At 44.2% G+C, this 18,233-nt stretch overlaps 1 protein-coding gene across 1 annotated transcript in view; it reads right to left on the minus strand.

Moving 5' to 3' along the window:
* The window catches only part of LOC116983474 (plasma membrane calcium-transporting ATPase 2-like), an 847,186-nt gene that overhangs the window by 619,284 nt on the left and 209,669 nt on the right, over nucleotides 1–18,233 (minus strand). Inside the window, exon 3 of the mRNA XM_033037261.1 lies at nucleotides 14,914–14,983. The gene's annotated coding sequence lies outside the window, so the exon portion shown is untranslated. The remainder of the gene's footprint in view (nucleotides 1–14,913; nucleotides 14,984–18,233) is intronic.

An 18,233-nucleotide genomic window follows, 5' to 3' on the forward strand; every position in this document is an offset into this window, starting at 1 on the left:
TTGAAAATTCCACATAAAACCTGACACTCCTCCTGTGCTGTATTCCCCCAGCACTGCACTGAAGCACCAACATATTATATGTTCAAGTCTCTGGGGTGAGACTCAATCTGTGTTCAGTGACAAGAATGCAACATTACAATTATTATAGTAAGTACAGGTGCACAACCTTTTGTCCGAAAGCCTTGGGACCAGACACTTTTCGTAATTCGGAATTTTTCGGCTTTCGGAATGGAAGATTTTTAGCGTAGATTTTAACGGCTGGCTCAGTGGTAGAGTGCTCGGCTCATATCCGCAAGGTCGCGAGTTTGCGCCTCGATCCCGGCAGTTACTCGATCGCGAGTTTGAGTCTTCAATGTAGTTTTTTCGTGCAGAATAGGAGAGAATAGGGAGGGTTAGGCTGGGATCATTCTCTGTGAGATAATCTTAGTGCGGGAGACAAGTGTAGGAAAGGTGTACTGACTGTGTGGGCAGAACTTTGGAAGTGATTGCCCACCATTCTCAAAAGCCGCTGTGTCTCCCTGTCCCTGGGATAGCAGGGGGCGATCAAACAGCACAATACCCCCCTCCCCCTCCAACTCCAGAGGAATCCGCTCCCCGATGGGCCGCTATGGCGACAAGTGGCAGTTCGCCCACAGCCCGAGCTGCGCCCCCCCAAGAACAAGACGTACCTTGCACACCATCAGCTTCTGCCCCGTGTTCCTCTGGAGTTGGAGTGGGGCTGGGCTGGAGTTGCTGATCTGGGATCTCCGTGCTTGCAGTGGGCCTGGGGGTCGGTGTCCCGATGAGGGGGCGCAGCTCGGGCTGTGGGCGAACTGCCACTTGTCGCCGTAGCGGCCCATCGGGGAGCAGCTTCTGGTGGTCCTGACGTCTCCGGCCAGTTTACAGTTTTCCTCTGGAGTTGGAACGGGGCTGGACTGCTGCTGGCTGTGGGTCTCTGGGATCTCCGTGCTTGCAGTGGGCCTGGGGGTCGGTGTCCCGTTGGTCCTGACGTCTCCGGTGACTGGCACTGACCTGCTGGCATCACCGACGTGAAGACAGTGCAAAGCCCCCGCTCCGGTGCAATGGGCGGGGAGCTGGAGAGGGGAGGGAAGGGGTCACACACATGGCCGGGAAGCAGAGGGGTGTAGGTGGGGTAAAACTGAAGGGAGCGACAATCTGCTGCTGCCTGCCCGCTGAGTTAAAAAGTTCCCACGCAAGACTCACGATACACTGTGTATCGTGAGTCTACCGTGGGAACTTTTTAATTCAGCGGGCAGGCAGCAGCAGATTGTCAATTATTAACCCTCCCGCGCAATATACCCTCACCTTCTCTTTTATGAATGGGGATTTAATTCCCCTTTCTTCGAGGACCGACCGGAGGTTCCGCTGTCACCTCTGTGGGCCGCCCTCGGTGAACGTCTTCAAGGACCTTTCTTCAAGGACCGATAAAATGTCTGCTATTCGGAGCTTTTCGTTATTTGGAATTTCGGATAAAAGGTTGTGCACCTGTACGTTAAAATTGTATATCTATTCTTTACATACATTGGATGGAAAAGGAAATTTGCAATACTTTTGTAGAAGAGCAAAGTTTAATATGACAAAAGTACAGTTTTAACATTGCCACTGGTACCGGTTTGCGATTTGAAATACAAAAAATATTGATATGAAACCTTATCATCTTATCATGATTTTATTCACCAACCATAATCATTTATATATGGCATCTATAATTATTGGACAGGTCAAGAATTTTTAATATATGGCTAATTTATTGGTGTACTCAGGATCTGTATGTAATCAAATTGTGAAAATCGCTACATTCTAATTACTCCAAGTACATAGTTCAGTCAAAAATTATGCTGCAAACAATTTGAAAAGCATATTTGCTATTTATAAACTCAAGTGGACTCAAGAGTGGAATAATTTTTTATAATTTCTCTCTTTTGACATGATTGTCAGGCTGTCGAACAACATTTCTGTGCCTGCATTGTGCAAAGAGCAGGTTTTTATATACTTCATGATAAATCTGAACATTTAATTCTGCTTATTTTCAACAGAAATGAGTCACAAAGCTGAACATTCTCTGTTGCTCTATGACTCACCCCTAAATTGAGGTACGTTTAACGTTTAGGATAGCTCTTTCGGTGAATGTTAATCATTTTTCAACAAACTTTCTGTCTGTTATTTCTATTTAAAGCATTTATTAAGATCTGGATTACACCTATTATCTTAGACTTTGCCCAAATGACCATTTTTCTTTCCCAAGCCAAAGGGTTATCCACTGACTTTTACATCCATTAAGGCCGATACAATTAGGATTGATTCAATTCATACAAAGACAACTGCATATCTAATACTAACAACTGGCTATGACCAATTATATTATTCACACCATTCTCTGAGCAGAAATCACTTAATCAATCAGAGATCAGAAATTTAACCAAGTATCTTCTGAGTTTAGGTGGGTCACAGCCGTACACCATAGTACAGATGCTTTACATTTTTCAGTGCTGCTGAGTAACTCAAAGACTCAAAGTTATGCAGCTCAGATTGAGACCCTTCAGCTCTGAGGCCATCAACCACTAACACTAGTCTGAAGAAGAGTCTTGACCCGAAACGTCACCCATTCCTTTGCTCCAGAGATGCTGCCTGACCTGCTGAGTTACTCCAGCATTTTGTGTCTACCATCCACTAACACTGCATTGATAGATTGATTGAAAGATACAGCATTGAACCCAGTCCCTGAGACCCACCTCGTCTAAGCTGAACATCGGTAACCCGTTCATACTAGTTCCATTATTCCACTTCTGCACACATTCCCTATCCACACACAATGGGCAATTTACAGAGGCCAATTTTCTTACAAACCCGCACATCTTTGGGATGTGGGACAACATCAGAACACCTTGGGGAAACCCACGCAGTCACAGGGAAAATGTGCAAACTCCACACAGACAGCACCCGAGGTCAGTATCGAAGCCAGGTCTCTGACACTGTGAGGCAGCAGCTCTAATAAAAGTGTTATTCATTCATTAATCAACTGTGCAATTGTGCTGCCCTTGAGCAATTGAGCATATTAATGACATTTTTATTATTATCAATTTCCCCCAGATTCTGTTACTCGCCTATGTACTAGGGGCAATTTCCAAATGTCAATTAACTTACCAACCCACATACCTAGAATGAAATTTCAGTGAATTTTTAATGGAATGAAATTGGAAAAGACTGCTAACTTTGCAATTGATGTTACATATGCATACATAAAATCAAGAAAACAGTGTTTTAATTTTTTTTAGATAGACTTCACGTAATGATAAAAGTCCACTGGGAATTGGCAAGAGAAATAACGGACAGATAATAACATGCAGTTAAATTAAATACCCACCATCACCACCATTCAAATCACAATATTAACAGTTCAATTCAAATTACATGTTTTCATTATAATATGCCATCTATTAACATTTATCATGAGTAGGAAAGAATTGCTGATCTCTCCGAATTGCTGAACCAGTCTGAAGAAAGTTCATAAGTACACAAAAATGCTGGAGAAACTCAGCGGGTGCAGCAGCATCTATGGAGCGAAGGAAATAGGCAACGTTTCGGGCCAAACCCCTTCTTCAGACTGATAGGGGGTGGCGGGGAGAAGAAAGGAAAAAGGAGGAGGAGGAGCCCGAGGGCTGAGGGATGGGAGGAGACAGCCCGAGGGCTGGGGAAGGGGAGGAGACAGCAAGGGCTAACAAAATTGGGAGAATTCAATGTTCATGCCCGCCGGATGCAGACTCCCCAAGCGGAATATGAGGTGCTGTTCCTCCAATTTCCGGTGTTGCTCACTCTGGCCATGGGGGAGACCCAGGACAGAGAGGTCGGACGGGGAATGGGAGGGGGAGTTGAAGTGCTGAGCCACCGGGAGGTCAGATAAGTTCTTGCGGACCAAGCGGAGGTGTTCGACGAAACGATTGCCCAGCCTCTGCTTAGTCTCACCGATGTAGATCAGCTGACATCTAGAGCAGCGGATGCAATAGGTGAGGTTGGAGGAGATACAGGTGAACCTCTGTCGCACCTGGAACGACTGCTTGGGTCCTTGAATGGAGTTGAGGGGGGAGGTAAAGGGACAGGTGTTGCATCTCTTGCGGTTGTAACGGAAAGTGCCCGGGGAGGGGGTTGTTACGAGAGGGAAGGGAAGAATTGACAAGGGAGTTATGGAGGGAGCGGTCTTTGCCGAAGGCAGATATGAGGGGAGATGGGAGGATGTGGCGAGTGGTGGGGTCACGTTGGAGGTGTCGGAAATGGCGGAGGATTATTTGTTGTATGTGATGGCTGGTGGGGTGAAAGGTGAGGACTAGGGGAACTCTGCACTTGTTGCGAGTAGGGGGATGGGGAGAGAGAGCAGTGTTGCGGGGTATGGAAGAGAACCTGGTGCGAGCCTCATCTATGGTGGTGGAGGGGAACCCCTGTTCCGTGAAGAATGAGGACATTTCAGATGCCCTGGTGTGGAACGCCTCATCCTGGAAGCAGATGCGGCATAGACAGAGGAATTGGGAGTGGGGGATGGAGTCCTTACAGGAAGCAGGGTGGGAAGAAGTGTAGTCCAGATAGCCATGGGAGTCAGTAGGTTTATAGTGGATGTCGGTCAGAAGTCTATCACCTGCGATGGAGATAGTGAGGTCAAGGAATGGTAGGGAAGTGCCGGAAATAGTCCAGGTGTATTTGAGTGCCGGATGGAAATTGGTGGTGAAGTGGATGAAGTCAGTCAGTTGTGTGCGGGTGCAGGAGGTAGTACCAAAGCAATCGTCGATGTAGCGGAGGTAGAGGTCGGGGATGGGGCCCTGATACGTATTGAACAAGGATTGTTCGACGTACCCGACAAAGAGGCAGGCGTAGCTGGGGCCCATGCGTGGAGAAAGTTCATCTTGTGGGAGCAGAATTAGGCCATTCGGCCCTTCAAGTCGACTTTGCCATTCAATCATGACTGATCTCTCTTCCCCTCTCAACCTCATTCTCCTGCAATCTCCCCGTAACCCCTGACACTCGTATTAATTAAGAATCTATCAATCTCCACCTTAAAAATGTCCATTGACTTGACCTCCACAGCCTTCTGCAGCAACAAAATTCCACAGATTCACCACCTAAACTAAAGAAATTCCTCCTCATTTCCTTTCTATCGTTGCCTTTCTTGCTCTTGGGATGTAGCACATTAAACATCTCTGTTACAAATTGAAACATATACATTATATAATAATTCTAAACCCTGCGGTCCCCTGCGGTCATCTCCCTCCTAAACAGGTATACCATTTTGGATACTGTTGAGGGAGATGGCTCATCAGGGGAATGCAGCAGCAGCCAAGTTCATGGCACCATGGGTGGCTCTGCGGCACATGAGGGGGGGGAAAAGAGTGGAAGGGCAATAGTAATAGGGGATTCAATTGTCAGGGGAATAGATAGGCGTTTCTGCGGCCGCAAACGAGACTCCAGGATGGTACGTTGCCTCCCTGGTGCAAGGGTCAGGGATGTCACTGAACGGCTGCAGAACATTCTGGAGGGGGAGGGTGAACAGCCAGTTGTCGTGGTGCACATTGGCACCAACGATATAGGTAAAAAAAGGGATGAGGTCCTACAAGATGAATTTAGGGAGCTAGGAGATAAACTTAAAAGTAGGACCTCAAAGGTAATAATCTCTGGATTACTACCAGTGCCACGGGCCAGTCAGAGTAGAAATAGAAGGATATTGCAGATGAACACGTGGCTTGAAAAATGGTGCAAGGGGGAGGGATTCAAATTTTTAGGGCATTGGAACCAGTTCTGGGGGAAGTGGGACCAGTACAAACAGGACGGTCTGCACCTGGGCTGGAATGGAACCAATGTCCTTGGGGGAGTGTTTGCTAGTGCTGTCGGGGAGGATTTAAACTAATGTGGCAGGGGGATGGGTACAAGAGCAGAGAGGCAGGGGGGTGTAAAATGAGGGTAGAAGCAATAGGTAGCAAGGTGAAAAGTAAAAGTGGCAGGCAGACAAAACCAGGGCAAAAATCAAAAAGGGCCACTTTTCAACATAATTGTATAAGGGGTAAGAGCGTTGTAAAAACAAGCCTGAAGGCTTTGTGTCTCAATGCAAGGAGCATTCGTAATAAGGTGGATGAGTTGAACGTGCAGATAGCCATTAATGATTATGATATAGTTGGGATCACGGAGACATGGCTCCAGGGTGACCAAGGCTGGGAGCTGAACATCCAGGGATATTCAATATTCAGGAGGGATAGAGAGAAAGGAAAAGGAGGTGGGGTAGCGTTGCTGGTTAGAGAGGAGATTAACGCAATGGAAAGGAAGGACATTAGTTTGGAGGATGTGGAATCGGTATGGGTAGAGCTGCGAAACACTAAGGGGCAGAAAACGCTGGTGGGTGTTGTGTACAGGCCACCTAACAGTAGTAGTGAAGTTGGAGATGGTATCAAACAGGAAATTAGAAATGCGTGCGACAAAGGCAAAACAGTTATAATGGGTGACTTCAATCTACATATAGATTGGGTGAATCAAATTGGCAGGGGTGCTGAGGAAGAGGATTTCTTGGAATGTATGCGGGATAGTTATCTAAATCAACATGTAGAGGAACCAACGAGAGAGCAGGCTATTTTAGACTGGGTATTGAGTAATGAGGAAGGGTTAGTTAGCAGTCTTGTTGTACGTGCCCTCTTGGGCAAGAGTGACCATAATATGGTTGAGTTCTTCATTAGGATGGAGAGTGACATTGTTAATTCAGAAACAATGGTTCTGAACTTAAAGAAAGGTAATTTTGAGGGTATGAGACGTGAATTGGCCAAGATTGACTGGCAATTAATTCTAAAAGGGTTGACGGTGGATATGCAATGGAAGACATTTAAAGACTGCATGGATGAACTACAAAAATTGTTCATCCCAGTTTGGCAAAATAATAAATCAGGGAAGGTAGTGCATCCGTGGATAACAAGGGAAATCAGGGATAGTATCAAAGCGAAGGATGATTCGTACAAATTAGCCAGAAAAAGCAGCATACCAGAGGACTGGGAGAAATTCAGAGACCAGCAGAAGAGGACAAAGGGCTTAATTAGGAAAGGAAAAATAGATTATGAAAGAAAACTGGCAGGGAATATAAAAACTGACTGCAAAGGTTTTTATAGATATGTGAAAAGAAAGAGATTAGTTAAAACAAATGTAGGTCCCTTGCAGTCAGAAACAGGTGAGTTGATCATGGGGAACAAGGATATGGCGGACCAATTGAATAACTACTTTGGTTCCATCTTCACTAAGGAAGACATAAATAATCTGCCGGAAATAGCAGGGGACCGCGGGTCAAAGGAGTTGGAGGAATTGAGTGAAATCCAGGTTAGTCGGGAAGTGGTGTTGGGTAAATTGAATGGATTAAAGGCCGATAAATCCCCAGGGCCAGATAGGCTGCATCCCAGAGTATTTAAGGAAGTAGCTCCAGAAATAGTGGATGCATTAGTAATAATCTTTCAAAACTCTTTAGATTCTGGAGTAGTTCCTGAGGATTGGCGGGTAGCAAACGTAACCTCACTTTTTAAGAAGGGAGGGAGAGAGAAAACGGGGAATTACAGACCAGTTAGTCTAACATCGGTAGTGGGGAAACTGCTAGAGTCAGTTATTAAAGATGGGATAGCAGCACATTTGGAAAGTGGTAAAATCATTGGACAAAGTCAGCATGGATTTACGAAAGGTAAATCATGTCTGACGAATCTTATAGAATTTTTCGATGATGTAACTAGTAGCATGGATAGGGGAGAACCAGTGGATGTGGTGTATCTAGACTTCCAGAAGGCTTTCGACAAGGTCCCACATAAGAGATTAGTATACAAACTTAAAGCACACGGCATTGGGGGTTCAGTATTGATGTGGATAGAGAACTGGCTGGCAAACAGGAAGCAAAGAGTAGGAGTAGGGTCCTTTTCACAATGGCGGGCAGTGATTAGTGGGGTACCGCAAGGCTCAGTGCAGGGACCCCAGCTATTTACAATATATATTAATGATCTGGATGAGGGAATTGAAGGCAATATCTCCAAGTTTGCAGATGACACTAAGCTGGGGGGCAGTGTTAGCTGTGAGGAGGATGCTAGGAGACTGCAAGGTGACTTGGATAGGCTGGGTGAGTGGGCAAATGTTTGGCAGATGCAGTATAATGTGGATAAATGTGAGGTTATCCATTTTGGTGGCAAAAACAGGAAAGCAGACTATTATCTAAATGGTGGCCGATTAGGAAAAGGGGAGATGCAGCGAGACCTGGGTGTCATGGTACACCAGTCATTGAAAGTAGGCATGCAGGTGCAGCAGGCAGTGAAGAAAGCCAATGGTATGTTAGCTTTCATAGCAAAAGGATTTGAGTATAGGAGCAGGGAGGTTCTACTGCAGTTGTACAGGGTCTTGGTGAGACCACACCTGGAGTATTGCGTACAGTTTTGGTCTCCAAATCTGAGGAAGGACATTATTGCCATAGAGGGAGTGCAGAGAAGGTTCACCAGACTGATTCCTGGGATGTCAGGACTGTCTTATGAAGAAAGACTGGATAGACTTGGTTTATACTCTCTAGAATTTAGGAGATTGAGAGGGGATCTTATAGAAACGTACAAAATTCTTAAGGGGTTGGACAGGCTAGATGCAGGAAGATTGTTCCCGATGTTGGGGAAGTCCAGGACAAGGGGTCACAGCTTAAGGATAAGGGGGAAATCCTTTAAAACAGAGATGAGAAAAACTTTTTTCACACAGAGAGTGGTGAATCTCTGGAACTCTCTGCCACAGAGGGTAGTTGAGGCCAGTTCATTGGCTATATTTAAGAGGGAGTTAGATGTGGCCCTTGTGGCTAAGGGGATCAGAGAGTATGGAGAGAAGGCAGGTACGGGATACTGAGTTGGATGATCAGCCATGATCATATTGAATGGCGGTGCAGGCTCGAAGGGCCGAATGGCCTACTCCTGCACCTAATTTCTATGTTTCTATGTTTCTATCTTATCCACTTACCTGCACAATCTTACAAGTGTTACTTACAAAGCCTCCCGTAAATAACTTTGATCTGGATTTGCAATCATTTTCTTTTTTTTTTAAAATAGTTTTATTAGAAGCAAACACATATTATGGTAAAAACATTTCATGTATATCAGTCGTACATTATTAATATTATCAGTGGATTGATTCTGCTTCTAGTTTTTTTTATAGATAGGGAGTAAGAGAGAAAGAAAAAAAAACAAATGGCATGATAAAAAAAGAATTTACTAATAATACATCATTGGAGATCATATTCAATGAGTAAATGAAAACTTCAATCATATTGAACCTCGTCCTGATAACTAGATTTTGTTCATTTCATTTTGTCCCTGAATACATTTTAATTTAATAAGCTATTTATTTTTAAATTGACCTACCAAAGCCACTCCTGTGTTTGTTTAATTAATGGACTGTGGGCGCCAGTACAAGGGCATATTTATCAGCAACCCATAGATGCCCTTATGAAGGAAGGAGGTGAAGACCACCTGTATGAACAACTGCAGATAACAAAAGCCATCCTACAGTGCTGTAAGAGAGGCAGATCAAGATTTTGACTTGGTGATAAGCGAAAAATGACAATCTATTATCCAATAACTCATGTTTTAACCATCGAGAACAGCATGAAGATGAGGGAACTCAGGAAAGCTAAAGGGGATGTCTTGGGGGATAGTCGGTATTACAGTAGAAGAGGTGCTGGATGTTTTGAAGATAGGTAAATCTCCAGGGCCTGATCAGATGCATCGAAGAATACTGTGGGAGTCTAGGCAAGAAATTGCAGGAACCTTGGCTGAGATATATGTATCGTTATTAGCAACCAGTTGCCAGAAGACTTGAAGGTAGCTCGTGATGCACCATTATTTAAGAAGGGCTGCAAAGAAAAACCTGGAAACTATAAATCAGTTAGGCTAACATCTGTCATAAAGAAATTACTGTAGGGGATTCTGTGGGATAAGATATACATGCATTTGGAAAGACAGGGGTTGATCACAGGGCACCCAAGGACAGCTTGCTAATTGGGCTAATTAAATACATGAGCAAAGAACAAAGTGCTGGAGGATTTCAGCAGGTCAGACAGCATTTGTGGAAGGAAATGGAGAGATGATCTTTTGGGTTGGGACCTTTCTTCGGACTGATGGATTACAGGGAAGAAAGCTGGTAAAGAGAGGTGACCTCATCTGGCCATTTCCCTCCAGAGATGCTGCCTGGCCTGCTGAGTTCCTCTAGGACTCTGTTTTTTACTCAAGATTCCAGCATCTGGCTTGAGTAAAAAACAGCAGGTGTTGGGAGAAGGTGATTTTTCAGAATGGTGGCACATGATTGGTAGCGTGCCTCATGGGCCAGTCTTGGGCCCATTGTTGTTTGTCATCTCTGTCAATTATTTGGATGAGAACGTAGAAGACATGTTTAGTAAGTTTGCAGATGACACTAAAATAGATGGCACAGGAGACAATGTAAAGATTATTAATAATTATAGCAGGATCTTGATCAGGTGGGTATGTGGGCTGAGGATTAGCAAATGGAGTTCAATTCAGGCAAGTGCGAGGTGTTGCATTTTGGAAGGTCAAACCAGGGTAGGACTTTCATAGTGAACAAAAGAGTCCTGGAGAGTGTTGTGGAAAAGGGAGTCTACGTAGTTCTCTGAAAGTGGTGTCGAGGTAGATAGAATGTTGAAAAAAGCTTTGGCAAGCTGGTCTTTAACAGTCAAGGCACTGCGATGTATTGTTGCAGTTGCACAACACGTAGATGAGGCCACACTTGGATTAATGTGTTCAGTTTTGTCAATCTGCGATAATCAAGATGCCATGAAGCTGGAAAGAGTGCACCAATGATTTACAAGAATGGTGCCAAGACTCTAGAGACCGAGTTATTGGGACTTTATTCGTTTGAGCATAGGAGACCAGGGGGTGATCTTATAGAGCTGTATAAAATAATGTGGGGCTCAGATATGGGTGAATGAAGACTTTCTCTGCAGGTTTGGATATCAATAATTAGAGGCCATTGATTTAAGGTGAGAATGGAAAGATATACTAGGAACCCGAGGGGAGATGTTTTCACACAGAAAATTGTGGGTAAATGTAACGAGATGCCAGAAGAAGTGGTTGAGGCAGGTACAATAACATTTAAAATACATCTGGACAGGTAAATTGATAGGAAAGATTTAGAGGGATATGGGTCAAACTCAAATGTGACTAGTTCAAATAGACATCTTGGGTGGCATGAATAAATTGAGGAAAATGGCCTGTTTCCATGCTGTACGATTGTGACTGTATCAACATTTAAGAGTATTGAGGAGAAAAAATATTGATAACTAGACCAAGTGCAGACCCGTTGGGTCTGTTCCCCCAACGTGCGGTTGTGGGGGGGGGGGAGGCGGCATGCAGGATCACACGCACTACCTATCTCCCCCCCCGGCACTCACGCTAATTACCCCCCTTGATATAATATTAATATTATTAATTTGCTCCTTTTACCCCATCTCCCACCGTATCTACTGACGCATAGCCCCCAACTTGCAGTCACATCTAGAGAGGGGGGGGATGAGAGTGAGGGCAGAGAGAGAAGGGGCAGAGACAGAGAGAGAGACAGAAACACAGAGAGAGGGGCAAGAGGGAGAGGAGGATGGGGAGGAGGAGAAGAGGAAGGGTGGGTGGGTGAGGGGGAAGGAGAGAGAGAGGGTGAGAGTGAGGAGGAGAGAGAGGGGGTGCTGAGAGGGGGAGAGGTGGGGAGCAGGGAGGGGGAGGGGGGAGGGGGAGGGAAGAGGGTAGGGGGTGTGGAGGGGAGGGGGTTTAGGGGAGGGAATGGAGGGGAGGAGGGGGGAGAGAGAGAGAGGGGGAGAGAGGGGGGAGGGGAGAGGGGGAGGGGGGGAAGAGGGGGAGGGGGGGAGAGAGGGGGAGGAGAGAGGGGGGAGGGCAGGAGAGAGGGGGGGAGAGGGGGAGAGAGAGTGTGCTGAGAGGGGGGGTGAGGTGAGGGGACGGGGAGAGGTGGGGAGCAGGGAGGGGAGGGAGGGTGGAGGGAAGGGGGTAGGGGTGTGTGGAGGGGAGGGGGTTTAGAGGAGGGATGGTGGGGGTGGGGATGGAGGGGAGGAGGGGGAGAAAAAGAGGGTAGAGAGAGAGAGGGGGGAGGAGAGGGGGGTAGAGGAGAGGGGGGTGAGAGGAGAGGGGGAGAGAGGAGAGGGGGAGAGAGGAGAGGGGGGGAGAGGAGAGGGGAGAGAGAGAGAGTGCCTTTTTATTTCAACCCAAACAACCATTTGCAGGCAGTGCTTTTTTACTTTAACCATATTTTCATTTTCAAACCACATTAAGGGTACTTACTCACAGTTGTGTGGACATTTGTTCAGTGTTATTCACAGCTCAGAGAAACGTGACCCTCTGCCTTCCTCCAGCTTGCAGACTAATTGAGGCACACCACTTCCTGGTTTTATAGTCCCTCCCCCCTGCCGCCAGCAGGGGCAGCAGAGAGAATGGGGAATTTTGTAAAATCATTAATATCTCTGTCATATTTCATCGACGGGAAAAATCCTCGGCACACATACGGCGGAGGGGGGCTCTGAGCGAGGTGGCCAAAAATGACGGCCGTAGGTGGCGGCGTTCTCTCGAAAATCGTAGCACAGATCGCCAAAACCGGTCAAGAACAGAGTTTTAGTAATATAGATAGAAGATAGATGTTTAATCAATGAGAAGAATGCAGCATTACTGCTATTATTAAATGTCAGGAGCAACTGGTATGAATTTATAAATGGGTTTGTCAACCATTCCTGATAAGTCTGGAGCAACTAGGAGAAAAATCACAGTGTCAACTAATCTATATTTAAATTTTCATTGAACATTTTTGGGGGAAATGAATTTGTTGACTTTCTATCTCCAAAAAGTCATAAGAAGGCAAGGTGTGACAAGAATGAACATGTCCGAGGTCCAATGATAGATTTAATTCAAGTGGGTTAAGTAGTTTGAAGTAGGTGATTGTGTGATGAAAACATATCTAACCAGAATTTGCAACCCTACTTACATGATCAAGGACAAGGACAAGGACAAAGGACATTTATTGTCACGTACACCAATTGGTGTAGTGAAATTTGAGTTTCCATTTGCAGCACACCAATAAAAGTAAAACACAACATTAAAGAATTTAACATTGAACATAAAAACATCCCCCCACAATGGTTCCCACTGTGAGGGAAGGCAACAAAGTCTAGTCCTCTTCTTCTTGTTGTTCACCCATGGTCGGGGCCTATTTGAGGCCTCCGCAGTTGCCGCAACGGCGGCCCAATGTTTCAGGCCCTCTCGCCGGATGATGGAGCTCCGGCGTCGGAAGAACACTGTCAGCGGCTTGGAGTGTCTGGAACGGCCGCTTCCTACCCGAGACCGCGGCTCCCGAAGTCCACAGGCCGCTCTGGTCGGAGCTCCAACACTGGCGATCTCGGCGAAAGATCCCAGGCTCAGCGATGTTTAAACCCAGCGCCGCCTGCAGCTGGAATCTCCGCGACCACAGCTCCGCGATGTAGGAGTCGGCGATCACAGCACTCCGGAGCTTATCACACGGCGACCCTCGGTAAGGCATCGCCCACTCCGCAATGGTGCTTCAGCGCTGTGCCGCCGCCGGAGCTGAGGTTCTGGCCGTTCCTGGAAGGAAACACCACTCCAGTCCCGATGGTGGGCCGCGAGGAAGGGGCGAAGATGCGGCTCGGTGGAAAGCCGCATCTCCGATCAGGCAAGGACTGAGAAAAAAGTTTCCCCCTTCCCCCCTCTCCCCCCACATAAAAAGACTAGAAGACCTCCAAAAAAAAACACACTAACACACTAAAAATAAAAAAAGGTTGAAAGGGCAAACAGCTGCAGGCAGGGCAGCCATACTCGACAGCACCCCCACTTGAATCAAGCAATACATTGTGCCAATGCCCAATGGGAGGGGGAGGTGATGTACAAAAGGTATAATGCGTTAGCACCAGTTGGAAATGCTTCATCTAAAAAGCATCAACAAATAAATGTTTTCCTTTATATGGCAAGATGGTTAAATAATGGCCATTTCTGTAACATATAACTAAATTCTGCTCTATTGAGCACATCATTTGACATCACATTTACAGAGAAGATCTGGTGATACATTATATTAAGGACTCCAAAGAATAATGAGGAAGTTGAGTCAAGGATATTGCTATATATTACATTTAAACGGTGATAAGCCACATATTGTCTCAATCTTTCATAATTTTACAATATTCCAACCTAGCAATGCTTTTTGAATGTGCATTTTATACAAAACATATGTTACGTAAACACTAGTAGCCTCTACGTCAATAAGCAAGCTTTCACATAACTAATGTGATTTTAGGAAAAGTTCAGCTGACCAAAATGCTTTCAGTGGTTAAAGTGAATGAACAAATTTAATTTACTCTATCATGTCCGTTAAATTTAATACCGACAAAACAATTAGCACAAAGCAAATTATATTATACCATAACGTAAATCCGTATGCATCCTGCTATGGAAAGAGTTAAAGCGTGAGCTGACCTTAAAGTGACTTAGGATAAATTTGGATTTTGAGATCAAAGCAGTAGCAAAATAAATGATAATAATCTTAGAAGTAAACCAGTTCTGTTATTGCACGACTATTTATGTGCTTAAGCTAAATCTGCATTTGCTTTGTTTTACGTGCAATGGCATTTGTTGATACTTATACCAAATGTACAAGAAATACAGCTGTGGCTGTCTAAATTCATCATGGAAAAAGACTGCTGGGCATGATTCCAGAACAGTTTTATCCAAACTTCATGGGCAGATATTACCATGCCTATTAAATTACTGAAACAATACTTGCCCTTATTTGGGCAGGAACAGAGACCTATTACTCTACAAAGATATGTGTAATTAATCAAGACAGAGATATTAAAACATGAGTGGAAAAAATTACCATTGAAGTGCAGAACTCGAGATTAGAATCTTGAGGTGGAATGGAAGCAAAACCTTTGTCGGCAAAATCCCTAAAATGAGAAGAAATAATAAATTAAAAGTGTTGATTATACATCAGCAGCAAAAGTAACATTGACAAAATCAACAAAGTAACCATTAAACTTGTTAACAGTTTAGTATGAGTGGTGATTTAATAAACAACTGCAGATTCAATAGTATTGATGACAAATAGTTGAACTCTTTATTGGTAAAAACTTATATTTTGGACAAATCTGAGAAGTTTGTCATGAAGTGAAACATGCCAACACACTGGCTTAGACTTTGATCTCAGAATTGAATTGATTGAAAGATACAGTAAGGAAACGGGTCCTTTGGCCCACTGAGTCCACACCAATGATCAATTCACCCATTTGCATTTGTTCCATGTTACTGTATTTTCCCATTCACTCCCTACGCATTAGGGGCAATTGACAGAGCCCAATTAACCTACAAACCCACACATCTTTAGGATGTGCTAGGGACCGGAACACGTGAGGAATCCACACGCTCAGAGGGGGAACGTGCAAACACAGACGCAGCACCCAAGATCAGAATCGAACCCGGGTCTCTCGTGCTGTGAGCAGTAGCTCTACCAGCTCCGCCACTGTGCTGCACAAAGGCTATCTTGCATTACCTTCCTGTTTAGGTACTTGTGTTATTCTCTATCGCTAATTAACAATGGGTACCCAGTTTGTGCATATGTCAAGGAGTGTCCACGTATATTCAGAAACAGAAGAAAGTTTGCAACTCTTCCATGCCACTTTGATGACATGTTAATCAACGACATAAATTTAACAATGAGGAATACTTCCATCACCTGCCATGTTCAGTAAAATCTACGACTGTGAAAAGGCAAGAATTAATGGATGCACCTAGCTTTTCAAATACCTATTGCTCACAATTATTTGTAATACTGCACGTTTGCTAGTCAAACATAGCTGCTGGAATATGCACATACTCTAAATTGAATAGTACAGTTGCATCGTTTCAATAGTTTATCATTCCCTACACAAGACATAAAAATCTGAAACAGCACAATGTTGAAGCAAGTCCTTGAACAATAGTTTCAATTGCCTATCTGTGCCATCAACCTCAATACAAAATAGACTTCTCAACACAGAAGCATGCTTTCAAACTACCTATAAGCTATGATCCTCTGGATGTTATAGAAACTTACAAAATTCTTAAGGGGTTGGACAGGCTAGATGCAGGAAGATTGCTCCCGATGTTGGGGAAGTCCAGGACAAGGGGTCACAGCTTAAGGATAAGGGGGAAATCCTTTAAAACCGAGATGAGAAGAACTTTTTTCACACAGAGAGTGGTGAATCTCTGGAACTCCCTGCCACAGAGGGTAGTCGAGGCCAGTTCATTGGCTATATTTAAGAGGGAGTTAGATGTGGCCCTTGTGGCTAAGGGGATCAGAGGGTATGGAGAGAAGGCAGGTACGGGATACTGAGTTGGATGATCAGCCATGATCATATTGAATGGCGGTGCAGGCTCGAAGGGCCGAATGGCCTACTCCTGCACCTAATTTCTATGTTTCTATGTTTCTATGTAGTGAGACTAATCAATGCATATCAAATTTAATTGCAACAAGGTCAAAGAAAGGGAAGTATACTACTTAGCTCAAAAACCCAATGAGATTCCTCCTTGTAGAAGCAAGGAGTTGCAGATGCTGGTTTACCAAGCAAAGACACAAAATGCTGGATTAACTCAGTGGGTGGGGTGGAAGATTGCAACCTTCACGTGGTCAGCCCTGTTTCGACTAATGCAATCATCTCGACGTGCACAAACGGAAGATCAAATAGAACAAGTTGTCCAACAACTTTAGGCTGTACACGCCACACAAAAGAAAAAGAAGAACTCAGTGGGTCAGGCAGTATCCCTGCAGAATGTGGATAGGTGACATTTTGGGTCAGGACCCTTCTTCAGGCTGATTGTAGGGGTGTGGGTATAAAAAGCTAGAAGGGTGGAGGGGCAGGACAAAGCACGGCTGGTCATAGGTGAACACAGGCAGATAGTTGGACAAAGGCCATTCCTCCTTGTTTCCATATGATTTAGAAACGTAGAAACATAGAAAATAGGTGCAGGAGTAGGCCATTCGGCCCTTCAAGCCTGCACTGCCATTCAATATGATCATGGCTGATCATCCATTTATCTTCTATTTTACGATAGCATAAAGGGCAAAACATTTGGTCATGCACAAATACTTCAACAAGAATAATGTGAACATGAGTCATTTCAAACAGCATCGTTAGAGTTATGCTTGTGCCCAAGGGCCAACGGGACTTACTAACTACTTCAACTTTGATCAAGTTAGAATATTTAAACTTAAGTTTATTATGTTTTACAGTTACAAAATTACCAAAATGTAAAATAAGATTTATATTTTGACCTGAAATTTTGAACTTATATTAGAATCATAGATCGTACAACACAGAAAGAACCTTGGAGCCAACTTGTCCATGCTGACTAAGATGCCCCATCTACGCCAGTCCCACATGCCCACATTTGGCCTATATCCCTCTAAACCGTTCCTAACCATGTACTTGTCCAAGTGTCTACAAAATATAATAAGCAGATTTTTTTTTAAATTTCTGGGAGCATCAGCGTTACCAAAAAATCTTCATTACATCTGAAGTTTTTAAATGGAATGAACAATAAAACTTGAAATGGTTTAAACCTTAACAATGGGCAAATGGTTAACATATTGATCTAAAATTGGTTCTCTCCATTTTAAGCAAAACATCAATCAATATTAAACAAATTGGTTAATGGATACACTAAAAAACAATGTTAATGCTATTACGTAATCTCAGGTCCACATCTACTTCATGCTTCCGCATTGCGACTGAGCAAGAGCACAACTTGCAAACATTAAAAGCAATGGAAACAATAACAGTGCAGGTATGTTGACAGCAAAATTAATACCAACATGAGAGTCAAAATGGAAATGCATGTTCACAGCATTCTCTGCTTTTATCATTGTGTCCACTCTATAATTCTGTGACTTTGTGTAATCCAGATATCTTTATGGAGACACTGACATTGGCTCTACTCAGTCTGGTGATATGCCTCACCAGAGTATTTTCTATTTTTGAGAATGGTTAAAATGCACAACTTATCCTGAATTGTTCTAATCAGAAATTTATAAAAATAAATCGAAAGGAACGTGAATTTGGTCACAAATTATGTAATCATTCCCGGAAATAAAGGATTGGATACACTGGTCACTTATTTCAGAAATAAACGGATCCAAGAAAGAACCCATTTATTTGTTAT

Source organism: Amblyraja radiata, chromosome 18, assembly GCF_010909765.2.
Source record: "Amblyraja radiata isolate CabotCenter1 chromosome 18, sAmbRad1.1.pri, whole genome shotgun sequence".
In the NCBI taxonomy this organism is placed as follows: Eukaryota; Metazoa; Chordata; class Chondrichthyes; order Rajiformes; family Rajidae; genus Amblyraja; species Amblyraja radiata.